The sequence below is a fragment of the Castanea sativa genome, chromosome 4 (genome assembly GCF_040712315.1).
Source record: "Castanea sativa cultivar Marrone di Chiusa Pesio chromosome 4, ASM4071231v1".
Lineage (NCBI taxonomy): Eukaryota > Viridiplantae > Streptophyta > Magnoliopsida > Fagales > Fagaceae > Castanea > Castanea sativa.
In genome coordinates this window covers 38,642,470-38,663,026 of record NC_134016.1, presented here as the reverse complement: position 1 = coordinate 38,663,026, position 20,557 = coordinate 38,642,470, and the positions used below count along the sequence as shown (strand labels likewise).

General features: G+C 39.8%; 1 pseudogene; it reads right to left on the bottom strand.

The window, feature by feature from the left end:
- Positions 1–3,510: 3,510 nt before the first annotated feature.
- On the bottom strand, positions 3,511–15,587 carry LOC142632850 (heat shock cognate 70 kDa protein-like; annotated as a pseudogene).
- Positions 15,588–20,557: the final 4,970 nt, after the last annotated feature.

Here is a 20,557-nt window from a genome sequence, read left to right as displayed (position 1 = left end):
TTTACCGGCCAAGGAGCTTTTTCCGTCTCTCCGCTTATTTCCTTCAGTACCCTGGCAGTCTCCCCTTTCTCTTTTACGTCCCTTCCAGTTTTCTCTTTTTCTCTCTCTTTCTTTGGGCTTCTCCTAGTCCCCTACTGCTGCTAGGGCGTCTTCGACGTTCATGTATTTCTTGGCTTTCAACATCATTTCTGCTATTGTTTATGGAGGGCTTTTCACGAGTGCAACCACGAACTCTCTAGATTTCAATTCGACCTTGAAGGTCGTTAGTTGCACTTTGTCGTCTGCTTCATCTATTTCTAGGATTTCTCTGGTGAAATGCTTCACATATGACCTCAGGGTCTCCTTCTCCCCTTGCTTGATGGTGATCAGGTGGTCTGCCGGCCTTTTTGGGTGTTGTCCACCGATGAAATGGCATACAAAAGAATTTCCCAATTGCTCAAAGTTGTCAATGGACGATGTTGCTAGTTTGCTAAACCATACTCATGCTGCTCCCTTGAGAGTGGTAGGGAAGGAACGACATAATATCTTGTCAGGGGGTTGTTGCAGACTCAAAGTCGTTTTTAAGGTGGTAATGTGATCCTGTGGATCTTTCAAACCATCAAATGATTTGAGTTGTGGAAGACGAAACTTTGGGAGCATGGGGCATTCCAGGACCTTTGTTATGAAAGGCGAGTCCGTCCTCCTGACCATTCCGTCCAAGTTTCAATTTGTTTTCTCCCTTATTACACTTCTTAGCTCATCCATTTCTTTCCTCATTTCCCTGAGGAGATCTGAGTTCGCTTCCTCAGGGGTGTTTGGTCGTTTGTGATCGTTCCTTCTATGGCTATCTTCATCGTCATTTCGGTTAGTCCCAGAGCGATTCTCCTCTTGCTCAAGTTGTAATCTCATCTCTCGATTCTTGTAAGCTCCTCTATGCTGGCTGTGAGTGTCTGGATCTGCAAGGCTAGTGTTGCAAAATCTTGGGGCATGCTGGACTCCATTTGGACTTTAGAGTTGAACAAAACTACACTTTCGAATCTAAGTACGAAATTGTTGTCCCCACAGACGGCGCCAAACTGATGATACCAAGATCGTCAGTCGATTAGGTTCGTCCAGACATGTTAGCACTGGCTCGCCTTCGTACCTATAGGGTTAAAAATAGAGTCATCTCTGAGTGGTCACTGGTGTGGTGCTGATCACGAAGTTTCCGATGATGCAGTCAGTGAATGGAATTTACAGAGAGGGCTTGGTTGTGAGAGCAAAGATGAGTGGTAAAAGGATCGGTATTTTTTGTGTACCTTGTTCAGTTACGAATTGCCTATATATATATATATATATATATATATATATATATATATATATATATATACATACTTGCTTTTCTCCTAACCATTGTATTCCATTTATGGTGAAATAAGTGCCTCTTTTGTAACGCTTTTGGGCTCATTCAATGTGGACTTTGATGGGTATCCTAACGGTCTTCTTGCTAATTTGTAACCGTCCAGGATATTGAGTGCTCCTTTACGGCTTCTTTTTCATCGTCCATGCTAGGTTTGTGTGGACGATGGTATCTGACGGGTTCGTCTGGACAATGGCATTTATTGGTCCATCACTATCAAATTAGGATTCATCCAGGTAATAAATGGAAGATTGTCTTTAAGACGAAAAATGGTTTGTATGAATGGAATGGATGGTCATACGGATTGGATTTTCCAATGCTTCTAGTACTTTTACAAGAGTGATGACGTGGGTATTGAAGCCTTTTAAGGAAAAAGTATTGCCGGTAGCCAGGTGCTATAGTTTGACAACTTCCTTATAGCAAATCAAGGAAGCAAGACTTAAGACCCCTATTACTTAAGTTTGAACCGCCCTTAGAAGGGAGAGCTTATATGGAAACTGATGATGCAAAAAATCAACAGTTGAGCTCCTGGTCGTAGCGGATGGACGTTGCTGTGAATAGGGTTGTCTCTGTTGGAGGAAAACCTGCAAAATGAACTGGGTGGAAGAGTAACACACCGGTGTGGCGTTAGCCAAACCGTCTCCGATGCTTAGGTCAGTAAGGGAAAAGGATTTTAGAGAGAACATACTAGAGAGTGATTTTCGTAAAGTATTTGTGTGTAATTCGGCGTACCTTAGGTTTTTGGTGCTTTCTCCTTTTATAGTTGTTTGCTGCGTTAATGGACAATGAATTCCTACATTTATGCTCAACAGCTAATACGTTATAAAATCATGTCTGGTGTGTACAGCTCATTCGCTACCGTTGCTTCGTCCATTACTCTTTATCATTAATGAGCGTAATAAATGTGTAACATCTTCTTTTATCAATGACGGTCTTAATAGCATTGAATGTAGAGGCGTTTATCATCATCAATGGTCTTCTGCCGGTTGGTCATTCGGTTACGCTTTTGCCTGTCTAGTGTATTAAATGTCACACTTGTCATTAATGGAGGATTCATTTAGTGCGTGCCATTGTCATTCGTCCGAATGACGAAGCTAGCTTGAAGGACGATGCTGGCTTGATGGACGATGCTGGCTTTTCTTTTTTAAGACGAGGTAATTTTTCTCCTCATCAGAAACCTTGCAAAATGTTCTTTACAAATATATTCGTTTTCTTAGGTTTCTTAATATCCTCAAAGAGTGTGTTAGCCAGCCCACAGAAAGTCAAGGCAGTAGATTAGCCCAAGCCCAAGAACATCCATGACATCCGAAGTTTTCGTAAGTTTTATTTTACCATAGGTTCATCCAAGGATTTAGCCATCATGTCCCCTATCGTGTATGAAACAAAAAGAGATTAAGTAGATAAGAAAATAGAAGATGACTAAAGTACCTGTCATATGCCAACTTTGGGGGCGTTTGGTTCGCCATAATGTATCCTTAATATGATGCACATTATTCTAATGTGACATAAATGTGTTTGGTTCATTTGATATTTTTTTCAACATTACCGTAATCTGTGATTACAAAATATATCACATCACCTTAATCACATTACCTTTTTACATTACTTATTGGCGAGGATGTAATAATTTGTTGAAGACAATTGCCCATACTAAAAAAATTTATTTTACTGATGAGAATTTACTAAAATATACAAAATACCTCAAAACCTCTAAAATGACCAAATTGGTGCTAGATGAAATCCACGTAATTTTCTTTGGTTGGTTCGGCAAGATTCAGGAAGATTTTACGTACTCTGTTTGGGTTTTATTATGCCTTGATTTTACTTACTGAACAAGGCCCAAAAATTGTTGGTGTTTTATTTGGTTCCCAGTTCATTTTATTTTTACCTGTTCACGCTTTACACCTTACAAATTCAATGGCGTGACTGTACTGAAACTGAATTTAACAACCAAGCTATGTGTTGAAGGCTTGAAGCTAAATCCATATCAGTGGACATGTCTTGAAAATTTCCAACTGTTGCCTTAGAAGGCCAAATAACTAACAAGAAAACAATAGAACCAATAATAATAATAATAATAATTTGTAGTCACACTCAAAATAGTAGCACTGGAAAGTGGTAACATAGTTTGAAGTTTGAACCATTACATCCATTTTGAAATGATAGGTTGCCACAAGACTTCATAACCAGCATCAAACTTATTATTGCTTTACAAAATCCTGATGGGATTGCAAATGTTCTCGAGCCATTTTAGCTTGTCATGATACAGTTCTGAATCCACGAGCTGGGGGTCATCTATCCATTGAATTGTATGTTCAATAGCATCTAGAATATTTTTCTTCGCTGCAGGGGCAAGCTTGGAACCAATCTTCTCATTATTGATAGTATTCCTCATGTTGTAGGTATAGTTCTCCAAAGCTTCCCTAGCCTTAACCTTCTTCCTGTGTTCATCATCTTCAGCCTTGTACGCCTCTGCATCTCTAACCATCCTGTTGATCTCTTCACTGGACAGTCTTGCCTTATCATTAGTGATAGTCATCTTCATCATCAAACCAGTGGAAATCTCCTCAGCAGACACATTCAAGATACCATTGGCATCAATATCAAAGCAAACTTTGACCCAAGCTTCACCCCTGGGTACTGGAGGAATACCACGAAGCACAAATTCCCCCAAGTAGTTGTTATCCTTAGCTCTTGCTCTCTCACCCTCATACACTGAGATGGCCATAGTAGTTTGGTTGTCATATATAGTGACGTAGTTGCTCTCCGTTGTGGCAGGAATGGCAGTATTCCTTGGAATCAAAACAGACATATCTCCCGTAGAATTAATTAATATACCAAGAGACAAAGGGGTGACATCTAAGAGCACAACATCTTGAAGTTTCCTATTACCCATACCAGTCAAGATAGCAGCTTGAACAGCGGCTCCATAAGCCACAGCCTCATCTGGATTAATGCTCTTATAAAGCTTCTTCCCATCAAAGAAGTCCTGCAACAACTGCTGTACCTTAGGAATTCTGGAAGAACCACCCGTAAGAATGACATCATGGACACAACTCTTGTCCATGTTAGCATCAGTCAAGCACTTCTCCACAATATCAATAGACTTCCTAAACAAATCTATATTGAGTTCCGTAAATTTGGCACGAGTAATAGTTGAATAGAAATCAATACCATTATATAAAGAATCGACTTCAATGTCAGTCACACTTGCAGAAGAAAGAACCCTCTTTGCTTTCTCACACTCAGTTCTTAACCTCCTAAGAGCTTTGGAGTTTACACTAATGTCCACCTTATGTTGCTTCTTAAATATTTCAACATAGTGCTTTATCATTCTGTTATCAAAGTCCTCACCTCCAAGGTGAGTGTCTCCAGCAACGGCCTTCACTTCAAAGACACCTTTCTCAATAGTAAGTAGTGAGACATCAGCAGTACCACCACCCAAATCAAATATCAACACATTCTTCTTGCCAATGCTATCTTCAATCTTGTTTAGGCCATAAGCAATGGCTGCAGCAGTTGGTTCATTAATTATACGCAGGACATTTAGGCCTGCAATGCCCCCAGCATCCTTTTGTAGCCTTACGCTGGGAATCATTGAAGTAGGCAGGGACAGTAACAACCGCATTCTTCACAGTTGTGCCCAGGTAGGATTCGGCTATCTCACTCATCTTTTTTAGGACCATAGATGAGATTTCCTCGGGGGCAAAGTGCTTCTCTTCGCCCTTATAATTGACCATAACCATAGGCTTATCACCCGGACCTTCAATGACCTTGAATGACCAAAGGTTGATATCACTTTGAACCAAGGGATCACTGAATCTCCTACCAATCAACCGTTTTGCATCTGCAATATAATTAGCCTTCTGAGGAATTGATACTTCAAATAGTTGATGTAAAAACTATTAGACAATAATGAAGCACAAGAAGCAACAAGATTATATATTGATTTCTTCTTTTTTGCAAGTATATTTTTTATTGGTGAATTTAAGTAATGGAAGCGGACATTTTTGCAGCTCATTAGTCTAATAATGTAGAGTTACCACTGACTCTAGAGTGATAGGCCGGAAGTAAAAAATTTCAATGTTTTGCATTTGTGACAATAGGTAAAGAAGAGTTCAAGATAAAGAAGTGTTTCATTTCTTTAGGTCAGAAGGAAACTTTTCCTTCTTTAATAGGTGAGTTGAAAGGTTTGAATATCAACCAATTTGGCAATTTGGCTTCAACGTGTGAATGTAGAACTAGTGTAGAACTAATGTAGAATGTGTGTGTGCGCGCGCGCGCAATACTTGTTGCACACAATTTGTTACACATAATTTTACACAATTTATTTTAAAATTAAAACCATGGCTAGAAGTCATGGTTCCCGATTTAAAATCATGACTTCAAGTCACAGTTTCAATTCAAAAATGGGGTGTGTAACAATTTGTGTGTAAGAAATACTATCATTGAAAGATGCTATAACAACCCTAACAAGTATTTAGAACCCTAAACCATGCTTTTTATGGCTTAATCACCTTTTAAACTGAACTAATGATTTTAGTCCAAGTATAAATGATTAACCAATTTTCATTGAACAAAAGCTATACTAAACAACGCATAACAAATATAAAGCACAATGGAAATAAGGGAAGAGCAAGAAAATCAAACAGAATACCAAGAAGTGTTTAAGAAAAGGAAAATCCGTAACACCGGGCGAAAAAACCTCTCACCTGACCATCCACTGGAAATCTCCACTAAACAAGATATTTGCAATACACAAGAACATTATAAACCGTCTAAGCCCACAAGTCTATATGTACTTGAACCCTCTAAGCTCCAATTAGCAACTGACTACTTTGAGTCCTTTCTCTTTCTAGCTTATCAAAGAACCTCCAATGAAACACCAATGAAAACACCACCATAAAGAATTGGATTTTGAATGTGGCTTCTCAAGTTTCCATGAACTTTCACTCAAATCACAAGGTCTATGTGTTAGGTTGAGATGACGGAATACAATATCTCAATTGAAGATTGAGAGAGATGAAAAAAAAGATTGTGGAGTTGATTTTTCTTAAAAACCAAAAGCTCTCTCTTTTCTTACATAGAATGGCCTTTCTTGGATGCGTATATAATCAACTACGATTTGCTAAGACTCTTATTAGAAGCCCTTGGCACACATACCAACTATGAGTGTGTGTATTAGCACATATATACTGGCTAGAAAGTGTACAAAGAGCAGAGTACAAAGATCGTGCAACTCGCAAGATGGTTGCGACTTGCCCAGTCATCACTCTAATCCCGACATCCTACCATGTGTGTCTCACGGGCTATGCAAGTCACCTGAGGTCACGAGATCACTGAGAATGCAATTTTCCAAAATAACTGATGAGGCTCAAGTATATCTACCCCTAACACAATTAAGTCCTAGAAAGATACATTAAAATAATAAATAAATACAAACAAATTTGTACCTGAATAAAGCCAACAAACATGGACTTCTCAATCATTTTTTTTTTCATTCACTCTTAGGTGGTAGCATTTAATGTTTTTTTTTCATCTCCTTTGTATTCTCTATATAAGGTTAGCAACTAATTGTATCAAGGGGGAAATTATTGTGTACTCCCGGAGTTTCATAAATGCGTACTCCCTCCTCTCACATGAATGGTAAGTCCCACTAATTAAATTTATGGTGGGATCCACTATTCATGTGAGAGGAGAGAGTACGCATTTATGGTACTCCAAGAGTACGTAATAATTTCCCCTATCAAGGCATCCAATAATAAGTAGTGAGATAGGAAATTAGTGTAAGAAAAGTATGTGTAATGTTATAAATATCAATGAAACTTCTTTTTATGATAGTTTCTTTGTGTATTTTATTTGGGTGTGGTGAGATTTATCATAAAAATATTTGACAATATACTTTCTTTTTAAGTGTCAAATTTATTTTGACAAAGTTTTCGCAGTAGCAAAACTCAACAAATAAAATATTATAAAAGAGGAAGAAAAAATATCTAAGATTAAATTACACACGTAAATTTTGGAATAATTTTGAATTTGTTTCCTGAAGTTTCAAATTTTTTATATGCTCCCCTGTCTTTAAGTATCACAACACTTTGCAATTTAGTCAAAAATCAACCTTTAGCACATGAAGTTGCTTTTGTTAACATTGTGATCTACGTTAAAACCTTCAATTTGATTAGAGCTGATAATACAAGTTTGAATTTTATAATCAGAACTTTAATTAAAATCTAGATAATTACAAATACTAAAGCAATAAGTTCTTTTTTTTTTTTTTATTTATGAGAAAGAAAGCAATAAGTTCTTAATTGATATTGAAGTTGCGAATTTTTATCCTAACTTTGAGCCCTGAATAGATGAGGTTATGATATATAAATGCTATTAAGCTTTCTTAAAGTGATTTTTTTTTTAATGAAAATTCTTAAAGGATTTTTTTTTTTTTTTGAGAAACAAAATATTACAGGGAATACAAACAGCCCGACATATAAATGATACATCCAATTATCTTTTGCTTTCCACAAAACTCGTTACCCCATAATCCATACCAGCACTTCACACTTTCTCTACGCGAGTCCAAATGATAAGAACAGAATTGTTTTCCCATATTAACCGTTGCAAATTACTTTTTTGAAGGAGACTAGCTATTTTCACAGTATTTTTACAATAAATTTTAAGGGTTAGATTTTTATGGGTTTTTAATCTAAATTCATCACTAAAAATTATTTTCTTTCCCCCAATAACAGCAAGCAGCTAGCTAAATAGGAATTGTTGTGAAAATATTGTTATAATAGCGTTTCTCTTATTTATCTAAAAGAATATATGTAAAATTTTGTATTAAGAAATGTAAAACCTATGAAGCACGGGTGCGGCGTTTGGGCCGCCGCACCCGCGTCGGACGCGGCCCGACTCGGCGACGCGCAAGCGACGCCGTTGCCTGCGCGTCCGTGCCGCGTCGAACAATAAAAAATTAATTTTTTTGGCGCGATTCGCACCGATACGGGCCGACGTGCGCTGATTCGGCCTGAATCGGTCCATATCGGGCGCAACACCGAAACCGGCCGATACGGCCGAAATTAAAAAAAAAAAAAAAAAAAAACAGGTGCGCAACGCACCGTTTTACTTAGCCGGAAAAAAAAAAAAAAAAATGCCAAACGTTGCGTTTTGGAAAAAACACTCTGAAACCCTTATATGCTTAACCCTCACGGATCACTCGTCCCAGCCAAAAAACTCTCTTCATTTTTTTTCAAGTCCGGTTCTGTCTCAGCCGCCCCAGTCCCTACCTCTTCAAGCTAGTGCTCTCAAGTCTCTCCCACTCTCTGCCTTCACTCTTCAGCTAGCTCTCTCCCATTCTCTGCCTTCACTCTTCAGCACATCTCATTTTTCAGCGCTCCACTTTGTCTCCCTTGCTCTCCGTCTCCCCTCACTGTCAGGTATCATAGCTAATAGCTCTCACACTCACACTCTTAGTTTATTGTTAATAGATGATTTTTTAGTTAGTTAATAGCTAAATTTGCAACTATTAGTTATTATGATTTGTGATTGTGTTGTGGACTGTGATGAGCTGATTTTTTCCTATTTTTTATTTTATTTTTTGTGAGTCTTGTGACGTTTAATTTTTTATTTAGTTAATACTTAATAGTTATTATTACTCAGATTTGTGATTGTGTTGTGAATCTGTGATGATCTGATTTTTTTTTTTTTTGTGAGTCTTGTGACATTGGGGTTTGATTTTTTATTTAATTAATAGTTATTATATATTTGGAAATTATTTGTAGGTTAAATTGAATCTGTTGAATTTGCAATGGATGAAGCTACTAGCACAAAAAGTTCACCTTCATCTAATGAAGGAGTGCCAAATGATGAAGCTCCTCTTTGGCAGTATGTGACTAAAATAGAAAAACCATCTGGTTCTACTGTTAAATCAGGTGGAAACACACACTTTAAGTGCAACTATTGCGGTAATATTTATTTGGGATCCTATTCTAGGGTTAAGGCTCATTTATTAAGAATTGTTAATAAAGGTATTAAAGTATGCCCTAGTGTGACACCTAGCCATAGGTTGGAAATGCAGCGAATGCATGATCAGGTTGAGAATGATAAGTTAGAAAGAGAACAGAGAAAACAAATTCCCTTACCCCCACCTCCCCCAAGCCGTGGGCCTATTGGGAGTATTCTCCAATTTCGGACACAAGAAAAGAGTGATAGTACAAATCCCTTTGATGGTAATAAGAGGAGGAATGTTGTGAATCCTACGGTGGAGAAATTATTCCAGAATAATGCTAGACATGAATTGGATAGTCAAATTGCTAGGATGTTTTACACCGGTGGGATTTCATTTAACTTTGCAAGGAACCCATATTATCGTAGTTCCTATTCATATGCCGCTACTCATAGCATTCTAGGTTATGTTCCTCCTGGATACAATGCCTTGAGAACAACACTTTTGCAAAGAGAAAAAGCTCATGTTGATAGACTTTTGAAACCAATTAAGGACTTTTGGGTTGAAAATGGTGTAAGTATAGTTTCTGATGGATGGTCAAATCCACAAAGGAGGCCTCTTATTAATATTATGGCTGTATCAGATAGGGGTCCAGTGTTTATTAAGGCAATTGATGGGTCAGGTGAGTTCAAAGACAAACATTATATTGGTGGGGTGTAGAGGGATGCTATAAAAGAGATTGGACATGAGAAAGTTGTCCAAGTCATCACTGATAATGCTAATGTGATGAAGTCTGCTGGAGCTCTTATTGAGGGTGAGTATCCTAAAATATTTTGGACACCCTGTGTTGTCCACACTCTCAATCTAGCTTTGAAGAATATTTGTGCAGCAAAAAACACTGAAAAGAATGAAGTTACATATGAGGAATGTAGTTGGATTACACGTATTGCTGATGATGCATCTTTCATATGTGTTTTTATCATGAACCATTCAATGAGGTTGGAAATGTATAATGAATTTTGTCCATTAAAATTGCTCTAAGTTGCTGATACTAGATTTGCTTCGGTTGTTATAATGCTAAAAAGGTTGAAGTTGATAAAAAGATGCCTTCAAGACATGGCTATTAGTGAGCAATGGGCTTCTTATAGGGAGGATGATGTTGGAAAAGCTCAAAAGGTGAAAGAGATGATTCTAAGTGATCTTTGGTGGGATAAGGTTGATTATATCCTTGAATTCACAGCACCTATTTATGATATGATACGAGTAGCTGACACAGATAAGTATTGTCTTCATCTTGTGTATGAGATGTGGGATTCAATGATAGAGAAGGTAAAGGTAGCAATATATCGGCATGAAGGCTTGGAAGATGATGAGTATAGCTCATTTTGGAGTGTGGTGTATGATATACTTATTGATCGTTGGACTAAAAATTGTACTCCACTACACTACTTGGCTCATTCTTTAAATCCTAAGTAAGTACATTTATTTTCTATTTTCTTTAGTTTCCCCTTCTAGTAAAACACACGTTTCATTTATATTTGTTTTTTAATCTTTAACTCTAGGTATTATTCCACTGAATGGCTTTTGGAGAATTCAAAACGCATCTCTCCACATCGAGATCATGAAATTTCTATGGAAAGGAGCAAGTGTTTGGATTGATTCTTTGAAGATGTGAATGAATTAAATGTGGTGAAGTCTGAGTTTGCTGCATTTTCAGGAGGGAGGTTTCCTTTACCAGCTGTCTTGACAGATAGGTGGGTCTTACAACCTTTGGTTTGGTGGCAATACCATGGCTCCGCATTTCCAACTCTTCAAACCCTTGCCCTTAAACTTCTTGGACAACCTTGTTCATCCTCATGTGCTGAGAGGCATTAGAGCACATACAAATTTATTCATTCCTTAAAAAGAAACAAAATGGCTCCTGCACGTGCTGAGGATTTGGTATATGTGCATTCTAATCTTCGACTCTTGTCAAAGCGCAATGCGGAGTACATAAATAGAGATACAAAGATGTGGGATATTGCAGGAGACTCTTGGAATGAGAGCGACATACATGGAGGAGTTGGAATTCTTGAGAATGCAACTCTTACACTTGATGAGCCAGAGTTGGAGGCCATGGTTATTGGGAATGTTAGCACTAGTGTTACTACTAGTGAAAGTGAAGTTCGAAGTGAAGTTATTGATCTTGATGATGATGAAATTGGTGTTTGATTGTCTTATTGATTGTCTTGTTGATGTATCTTTTATTTTGTTTTAGTTTCAAACTTGTGAGTTGTATTTTAATTTTCAAATATCATGGAATGTTTATATAATGAAGTTGTATTCTAGTTATTATTTACTATTGTTCTTAAATTTGGTATATGTTTATATAATGTGAAAAAAGTATGTTTAGCAATATATTAAAAATATAAATAAAAATATTTTTAATAATTTTTTAATCGCTACATCCCGCCGCACCCGCACCCTACTTTTTCAGAAATTGCCGAGTCTCGCACCTGCACCCGAATCCCGAAACGCACCCGTGCTTCATAGTGTAAAACTATCCACAATCCATTAAATTCTACTCCTACAATAACTGCTAACAGTTTCAAAAAGATAATATCTCCACCATATTTTTTTTCAATACTTTCGAAATTAAAATAAAACTAGCTTACGGTCAGACCCAAAGACTTTCAAGAACAAAGTTTGATAACCACCACATATTCTTGGCGTGATAGTGACTTCACGAGTATGAATATAAATGCTTATGACGTGTTGGGATAAGGGCTGGAATTTAAGTCTCCAGAATTTTATATGTATATATACACTTAGATTAACTTAAAGTAGAATTTTTATTTTGTAAAAATAATAAATAAATAAAAAAAGTTTGATATTGGTAAGTGGAAAAACAAGTTTTCAAGAACTTAAAAAAAATTAAAATTCTCTTAATTCTTCATTAAAAGAAAATATTTGTATTCATCTAATTTATAAAAAAGGAGAGAGGGGGAGTTTTATTGCAGAGAGATTACCAAAGACAGAGTTGGTGGCGTTCCTGGCAACCTGGTTCTTGGCTGCATCACCAACCAAGCGTTCCGCCTGAGTGAAAGCAACGACAGAAGGAGTGGTCCTGTTACCCTGATCATTCTCTATTATCTCTGCTCTTTCATTTTGCCACACTGCCACGCAGGAGTACGTTGTACCCGGATCTATCCCAATCGCCGGACCCTCTCCTTTGTTGGCTATAGTCGTCGGGACAAGAAGCTCAAAGTCTTTTTTAAACCGAAAGAGCAGACTGAATATGAGACGCTTGGCAACGAAAGGTTAAAGACGGTACTATATAAATTATACAGATGCCTTGACCACGAAGTTGACTTCATTGCCACGCAGTTGGAAAAAAAATAAGGAAGACAACGAGAATGGAAGTCTGAAATGTAAACCGTTCCTCTTCTCAAAAACAAAAAATGTAACGGGATACTTCTCAACATAACTTTTATTATACGTGATTAATTTTTTAATATTATAATTTTTTTTTCAAATTTTTTTAATTAAAAAAAATTCAATTAATTGTTTAAAAATATTTTTTGGATTTTTTTTTTCCAAAAAATTTTAATAAAAGTTAATAGAAATGCCATAATTAAATAAATTTGAAACTTAAGGGACTGAAATGATCGAAAGCAAAATTAAAAACCTAAAATAAAATTTAAAAAAAAATTAGAATGCCAGTTCTACATTTTAGCTAAATAACAATGAAGCCAAAGAACCAACGGCAATTGAATTTAGATGTTGGAATTTAAGTGGACGTGTTTGGCCTTATCTATCTTTTTGCCTTATCTGCTGGAGTGGTGGCCGAGGCTGAATGGTTTTATGGCTACTTTACCTTTGTTTGTGGGATCGTTTCAACATGTATTTTTGGAGAAAGTCCAAACAATACCTTTAGTTTTACTTACATAGTTACATTTGTGCCCCCAGTCTTTTTTTTTTTTTTTTTTTTCTTTTTTTGGGTAAGCTTCCTTTCTCTCTATTAGAGGTAAATGTCATTTTAAGTGTTTGTTTGGTAGGATTATTTTTGCCAACTTATTTTACTATTCAGCTACTTTTTAGTACTAAATATTCATGGGTCCCACTTTACTACAGTACTTTCAACAAAAAAATTTCAGTTTCAGCAAAATAAACAAATTCCAAACAATCCCTAAGCTTCTGTTGTTGTATTTTTTTTTTCCTGATTTAATAGAATTGAGATTTCCTTCAAAAAAAAGAAAAGAAAAAAAGAGGCACAAGAACCAGAAATATATATATATATATATATATATATATTTTTTTATACAAGATAGAAATCCTATTCTAACCTAATTTAAATGTATATATGTGTGAAGCTACTTCCTGAAAACTTAAACCCTAGTCCTTATCCCTCACACTTCATAAGCATTTATAATTGTGAAGTGACGATCGCACCAAGGATGTGTGGTGGTAAAAACCAGAAATTAAGTATTGATTTATTTGAGAATTAAAGGAATGAAAGAGGACATTTTGTAGTTCACATCATAAGACTAATAAGATAACAAGGGAGGAAAAAAACAATGGCACATCCGGCTACGCTTGATAACATTGTGATTTCATTTTAAAATTTTAATTTTATTAGAGCAGATTATACACAAGTTTGGAAATTTTAAAACGGTGAACTTGTATTAAAATTGATGAAGCAGTATCTCGTTGATTTGCTTGGATTCGTCCAGATGGCTCCTGGAAGTACTCTGACGAACCTGTGCGAGCAGGAATTTACTCAAGTGGTCACCGGTGTGGTGCCTGCCACAACACCTCCGATGATAAAGTCAGTATCGAAGAAGATAATGATTGGAATACCAGAAAAAAGGATTCAGGTGGTGATGTTGTTTCTATGTACCTTGTATTGGTGTTGTGAGGGTTTTATATACCCTTGGGGGTTGTAGCCGTTGGAGTGTTAATGACTCCCTGATAACGTCTCTGGTGGAGTTATGGACTTCAATGCGTTCCCATCGGTTCGTCCAGCTGGTCTTGTAACGGTTGGAGCTTTATTGGCAGCATTAAATGGCATTAATTCTTTTTGATGACGCGTATACTGGTTGTGTGGGGCAAAAAGATCCTGATGGGAACATGGGCCTTTTGGGTCGTGTTAGAGAAGGCCGACCTGATCCTGGGTTTAGAATTTGTTAGTACTATGGGTCGGCCCATACGCCGAGGATCCGAGGATCCAGCCGAGGGTGACCTTACCCTCGGATGAACACCGAAGAACTCGGGATTTCATAGTAAAGATTAGGGGGTGACACGGTTAAAGCCAATGGTTAAGAGGGGTGAGCCCTAGAACGCCCCAGAAGCACCGGTGTTGAAGAAATGTCAAAGATAAAGTGGCGCTTCCACATTAAAGACCACCGCACCTACCACCAGCCAATTTATGGGGAAGTGACACCTGAACAGTGGAAGAGAAACTTCTGGTTACTATTCAAAGGCACTGAGAAAAGAAATATCTAGGCTAAGGGGGAGGTGAGGCAACACGTGTACGGAGCATTCAAAGGAGGAGCATTCAAAGGAGTAGTATTTAAAGAGCAATCTAAGACAGAAAAAAGGGGACAGACTTTTTGTAACCTAAAAGGAAAAAAGGCTAAGAGAAAGATATAATATAAAAACAGCTCTCGGCTTACGTCCGAGGAGGTTGATTTACAATATTCCTTGTTGTTCTCAAGTGTTAACAATCTTTGACTTGTCATTTAATCCTCACACACTTCTAACCTGGGTTTCAAGCCCACACTCTACAAATTCATATTGTTTAAGGCTCATTGGGCCTGAGCCCATAACTGTTCTTGGGACCAGGTGCAATTGTGCACTTACACTGGTCATGTTCGTCCGTGAAGGCAGCTTCGTCTATACTCATCCTCGTCAGTCACGTATTCGTCAATACCATCAGATGCCCCCGGGCTTCATGGTCGTCGGTGACGATCGTGGAAGCCGAACAGTTTTTTTTTTTTTTTGTCCTTTAGGATCTCGTGCCGCATTGAATGCGTTATGGCGGCGTTACGTGGGTTGTGGCCACGTGGCGTGATGTGGTTGGAAAGGGACTGACCCTTGGGTTTCCCGCCGATTTTCGGTTTTCACTTCTATTTGGCTTTTAAACTCATTTTTCTGCACTTTACCTTTTTCATTTCCTTCCAAACTCCAGTTCTTCTCCTCTAAGCATCCCCCCCGTACGCTTCTTTGCTCCTTTTTGGTTGTTTGCTTGGCTGTTGTGCTTCTTGCTTTCTTCGAGGTAAGCTTCTTCATCCTCTCTCTTTTTTTTTCTTTTTTTTTCTTTGCAAGTATCTGATTTTTGTTTTTTTTTTTTTTTTTGTGGTTCTCCCTGTTTGTTTCTCCCTTCTTTCTGTGGGAATTTTAGTATTCTTTTTTAGACTGGAAGTTCATGGTCAGTAATTTAGAGGTTAGGGAAACCTGTCCTTCAATTTCTTTTCTCTTTGCTCGCTTAGGGGGGTCATTAGGTGCTTTTCCCAATTTGAGGGGTTTTGTTTCTGAGGGTAGCAGTTTAGGTGTTGTTTTGGGTGATTTATTCCCATTGCTCCGAGAGTCCGTCGATTGGTTTGAAGGTTTGGTGAAGAAGCTTCAGTTGATGTCAGAGGTTAGGTCTAGTGACCTCGATACTAGGTTGTCGTCTAGCGACGATCCTATGGAGGGAGATACGGCCGTCTCGGCTTTTAGAGAGGTTAGGGCTTTTCATGCCCTCGTGGAGCCGTGCAGGTTAGATTCCGACGCCGTCAGTCGGTTTAGGGATAGGTTTCAATTCCGGGCGGTCCGTGTTCGTCGCCCCGGCCGCGACGACGACGGGGCTTGCTCGTTTTTCCCGGTGAAGTGTGCTTCTACGAGGCCGCTTTCACTTGTGGACTTAGGTTTCCCGTCCACCCGTTTGTGATGGAGCTCACGGCATATGCGGGGATTGCCCCCGGGCGACTTATGCCCGATTAGTGGAGAATAGTGGTCAGCTGTATGGAAATATGGTTGGCCACTAACGAGGATATGATTAAGGTAAATGAGCTCGTATATTTATACCGTCTAAAAGAGTCTAAAGAGTACGGGTATTACGAGCTAGTACCTTGGGAGAGAAGAACCGGGATCGTCAAGGGCTTACCTTCGTCCTTCGTAGTGTGCGGGAAGTCCAGATTTGTGTTTGTGTCTGGGGACAATTTTGAGACTCCTTCTAGCCAGGACTGGGGTGAGATCCCCAGGTTGCTTCGTCGGTGGGGAACCCCGACCTTAGGTGCGTCAGTCTTCTTTCTCGCCCCTTCTCTTTTTTTCTTTTTCTTTTTTACATATATATATATTTTTTTTTTTTGGGTGATTGTTGCTAATTTCCTTCGTTCTCATGCAGCTAAACGAAGACCGAAGTTAAAAAGCAGGTACAAGGAGCGCGTCGAGGCGGCCATCACTTATTCCCAGTCTATTGAAAATTGGGACGACTTGGTAGACCCGAGGACACTCGCTTTCTACAACCTTGGCCCCGATCCGTCTCCCTACGTTTTACGGAGCCTTGATATCGAGGGAAAGAAGAGTAAGTTTCTGAGCTCGTCGGTCTCGACCCTGAGGCTGTACTTGTTTAATTTACTCTTTCTCTTACAAAATCTTTCCCTTTTGCAGAGATGACGACGAAATTCAACAAGGGCATGTATGAGAAAATGAGGTCCAAGAAAGACGAACCCTTGTCGAACCTCGGGAAGAAGGTGGTCCGAGTGAAAGGCAAGGTTGCTTCCGTTACTCCGACGGTCTCGATCACACCTGTGGTTTCGGGTGCCGAGACGACGAGGACGGCTTCTCCGGCCACTTCGGTAGAAGAAATCCCGACACCTTCTTCCAAGAGGCCTCGCACATCGGATAAAGGAAAGGAGGCCGCCGGCTCGTCCACTATTTGGGATGACGAGAGGTTGGCGACGGATCGGGCTCATGGGGTCGTGAATGCTGAGGACCTGAAGGTGCTTTCAGGCTCGACTCCAGTTGAGTTGATGGGTCGTCATATCCATAAACTCGTCCAAGTAAATCGTTTGTTTCTCATGACGCCTTTACATATATGCCCCTCTCTTTCTTATTCATCCTTTCGCATGCCCCTTTTTGTTTTTTTTTTTTTTAGGTGTTGGGGGAAGCCGTCCATTTTTCAGCGGAGTATCAAGCTCAGGAGGCCAAGATCGAGTCTTCGCTTTCTCGGATCAAAGTCCTGGAGATGGAGAACTCGAGGCTGAAGAGGGATCTGACAACCGCGATGGAGGATGTGCACCAATACAAGGACGAGGTCAAGAAGCTGGGCGACGATCTTAAGGTTGAACAGCAGCTGGTTCTGGAAAAGGACGAGCAGCTCGCAGCCGCGAAGGAAAAAATCAAGGTCGTCGCCTCTAGGGCCATCGAGGGCTTCCAGCAGACTAAAGAGTACAACTCCGTGCTCTTCAGCTGGTACTTTAAGGGGTTTGAGCTCTTGAGGAGGTATTGCATCAAGCATCCTTCCGGGGTGGATTTGGAGGCGCTGGATATGGAGGAGGTCGACAAGGAGATCTCTACTGATGAGGCTGCCCTAGCCGCCGCCGCCGAAGCTCCCGGGGACGTTCCTGATGCTCCCGTCATCGATGCCCCTGCCCTCGATGCCCCAGCTGAAGACCATGCCGATCCGGATGTCTGAACCTGTCATTAAAAATTTTTTATTATATGTATTTTTTTGAGGTGCCTGACATGTTTTTCAGGCTCAATTTCCTGGACAATTAGAAATTTTCATGTGTATTTTTAGCCCAGTGTTTATGGGTTTTTTTTTTTTTTTTTTGAACAATGGCCTCAGGTTTTAGGCTTTTATAATATCATATCTACTTGGACATATTCTGCTATAAAAATTTTTTTGTATCCGTCAGTAATGTTCGCCCACTTGATGGGAACGTTATCACTTAAGCCTTCTCCTGTACTTAGGCGTTTTTTTTTTTTTTTAATCTTCGTCAGTGATGTGTCTCCGTCTCTCATTACTTAGACAAAAGTTCTTGGCTTTTGTATTCGTCAGTAATATACTTCCGTCTATGCGGAATCTTATTGCTTAGACAAAAGTTCTTGGCTTTTGTATTCGTCAGTAATGTACATCCGTCGATGCGGAATCTTATTACTTAGACAAAAGTTCTTTGCTTTTGTATTCGTCAGTAATGTACATCCGTCTATGCGGAATCTTATTACTTAGACAAAAGTTCTTTGCTTTGGTCTTCGTCAGTAATGTACATCCGTCGATGCGGAATCTTATTACTTAGACAAAAGTTCTTTGCTTTTGTCCTCGTCAGTAATGTACATCCGTCGATGCGGAATCTTATTACGTACATCCGTCGATGCGGAATCTTATTACTTAGACAAAAGTTCTTTGCTTTTGTCTTCGTCAGTAATGTACATCCGTCGATGCGGAATCTTATTACTTAGACAAAAGTTCTTTGCTTTTGTCTTCGTCAGTAATGTACATCCGTCGATGCGGAATCTTATTACTTAGAAAAAAGTTCCTTGCTTTTGTATTCGTTAGTAATGTACATCCGTCGATGCTGAATCTTATTACTGAGGCAATTTTTTTTTTACTTCTAACTCTCCGATACTTGGTACCTGTATGAGCACATCATTTGAACCATCATTTCATTAATTTTGAGTAATTAGTACATTCTTGATCTATATCTGTTGGTGGTACTTCTTCAAGTTTTCTATGTTCCAAGGTCGCGGGAGTTTTTGTTCGTCAGGGTCTCCAAGTGATAGCTGCCTTGTCGGGAGTAGTGCACGACCTTGTAAGGTCCTTCCCAGGTGGGGCCAAGTTTCCCGTGGGCGGAGTCTCTAGTTGCAGTCGTCACCTTACGTAAGACGAGATCGCCAATTTCTAGTCTTCTGAGCCTGACCCTTTTGTTGTAGTATTCAGTCATCTTACGCTGGTACTTCATCGTCATGTTGGAGGCTTTGTCCCTTACCTCGTCTAAGCAATCCAGATTGATTCGAAGCTGGTCGTCGCTGTTCTCCTCGCGGAAGACTTCGCCCGGTGTTGGCCATTACCCACCTCGACCGGGATTGCGCTTCGGTGCCATAAGTGAGCCCGAAAGGCGTCTCTCCCGTGGGGGTTCTTCTTGTGTCGTCACGTAGGCCCACAAGACATTGGGCAATTCTTCCCGGCCACGCGCCCTTAGCTTCGTCTAGTCGTGCTTTTATGATCCGAGTAGTGTTCGATTAGTTACCTCCGTCTGCCCGTTAGGGCGTAGGTGCCCGGGCGACGAGAACTTATTCTTGATACCTAGCCCCGAGCAAAGTCTCTAAATCCCCAGTGTCGAACCGTGTCGGCCATTGTACGAAATGATCGTTTGTGGAATCCGAACACACAAATTATGTTTCTCCACACGAAGCTACGGATTCTTACCTGTGTGATCGTTGCTATTGCTTACGCTTCAACCCGTTTAGTGAAGTAGTCGATAGCGACGAGCAAGAATCGTCTGTCCTTTTCCCGGGGGTAACGGGACCAGACGATATCGATCCCCCATTGTGCGAATGGCCGGGGGAGGTAATCGTTGTCATCTTCTCTCGCCGGCAGCCTGCGGGACGTTCTCGAACCTCCGGCACTTATCGCACCTCTTGACGAGCTCCAGCGTCTTCCCGCATAGTTGGCCGAAATACCACCTCTAATAACCTTACTTACCAAGGATCTCGGGCACCGGCGTGGTCCCGCGGATCCCTTCGTGGATTTCGTGGAGGACGTACTTAGCTTCTTCCTCGTTGATACACTTCAATAAGGCAAGGAGAATCCTCTTTTGTATAAGGTATCATTCAAAATTGTGAATCTCGGCCGCCCTTGCTTTAATCTTCCCGGCCTCCGTTGAGTCATGAGTGGAGATGTCGAGTCTTGAAGATATGAGACGATCGGTGCCATCCAACCACCTATGTTCTCGATGGGGAATGCGGATTTCCTCGATGCTAGGGTATTTCGAATCTCCATGAGAATCTCCTTGTTCGTTGGTTCTTCTGAAACGAGGCCATCTTGGCGACCTCGTCTGCCTCGCATTTTGGCTTCTCGGGATCCCCGACGAAATTCAACTTGTCGAACCCACGAGCTAGATGTCCGACCAACTTGAGGTACTTCTGCATCCTTTCTTCCTTCGCCTCATACTCTTCCACGATCTGCCCTATCGCTAGTTTTGAGTCACTACGAATGAGCAAGTTCTTAATCCGAGAAAGCATTGCCAAGTCTTAGTCCGTCGGTATGCCTTCGT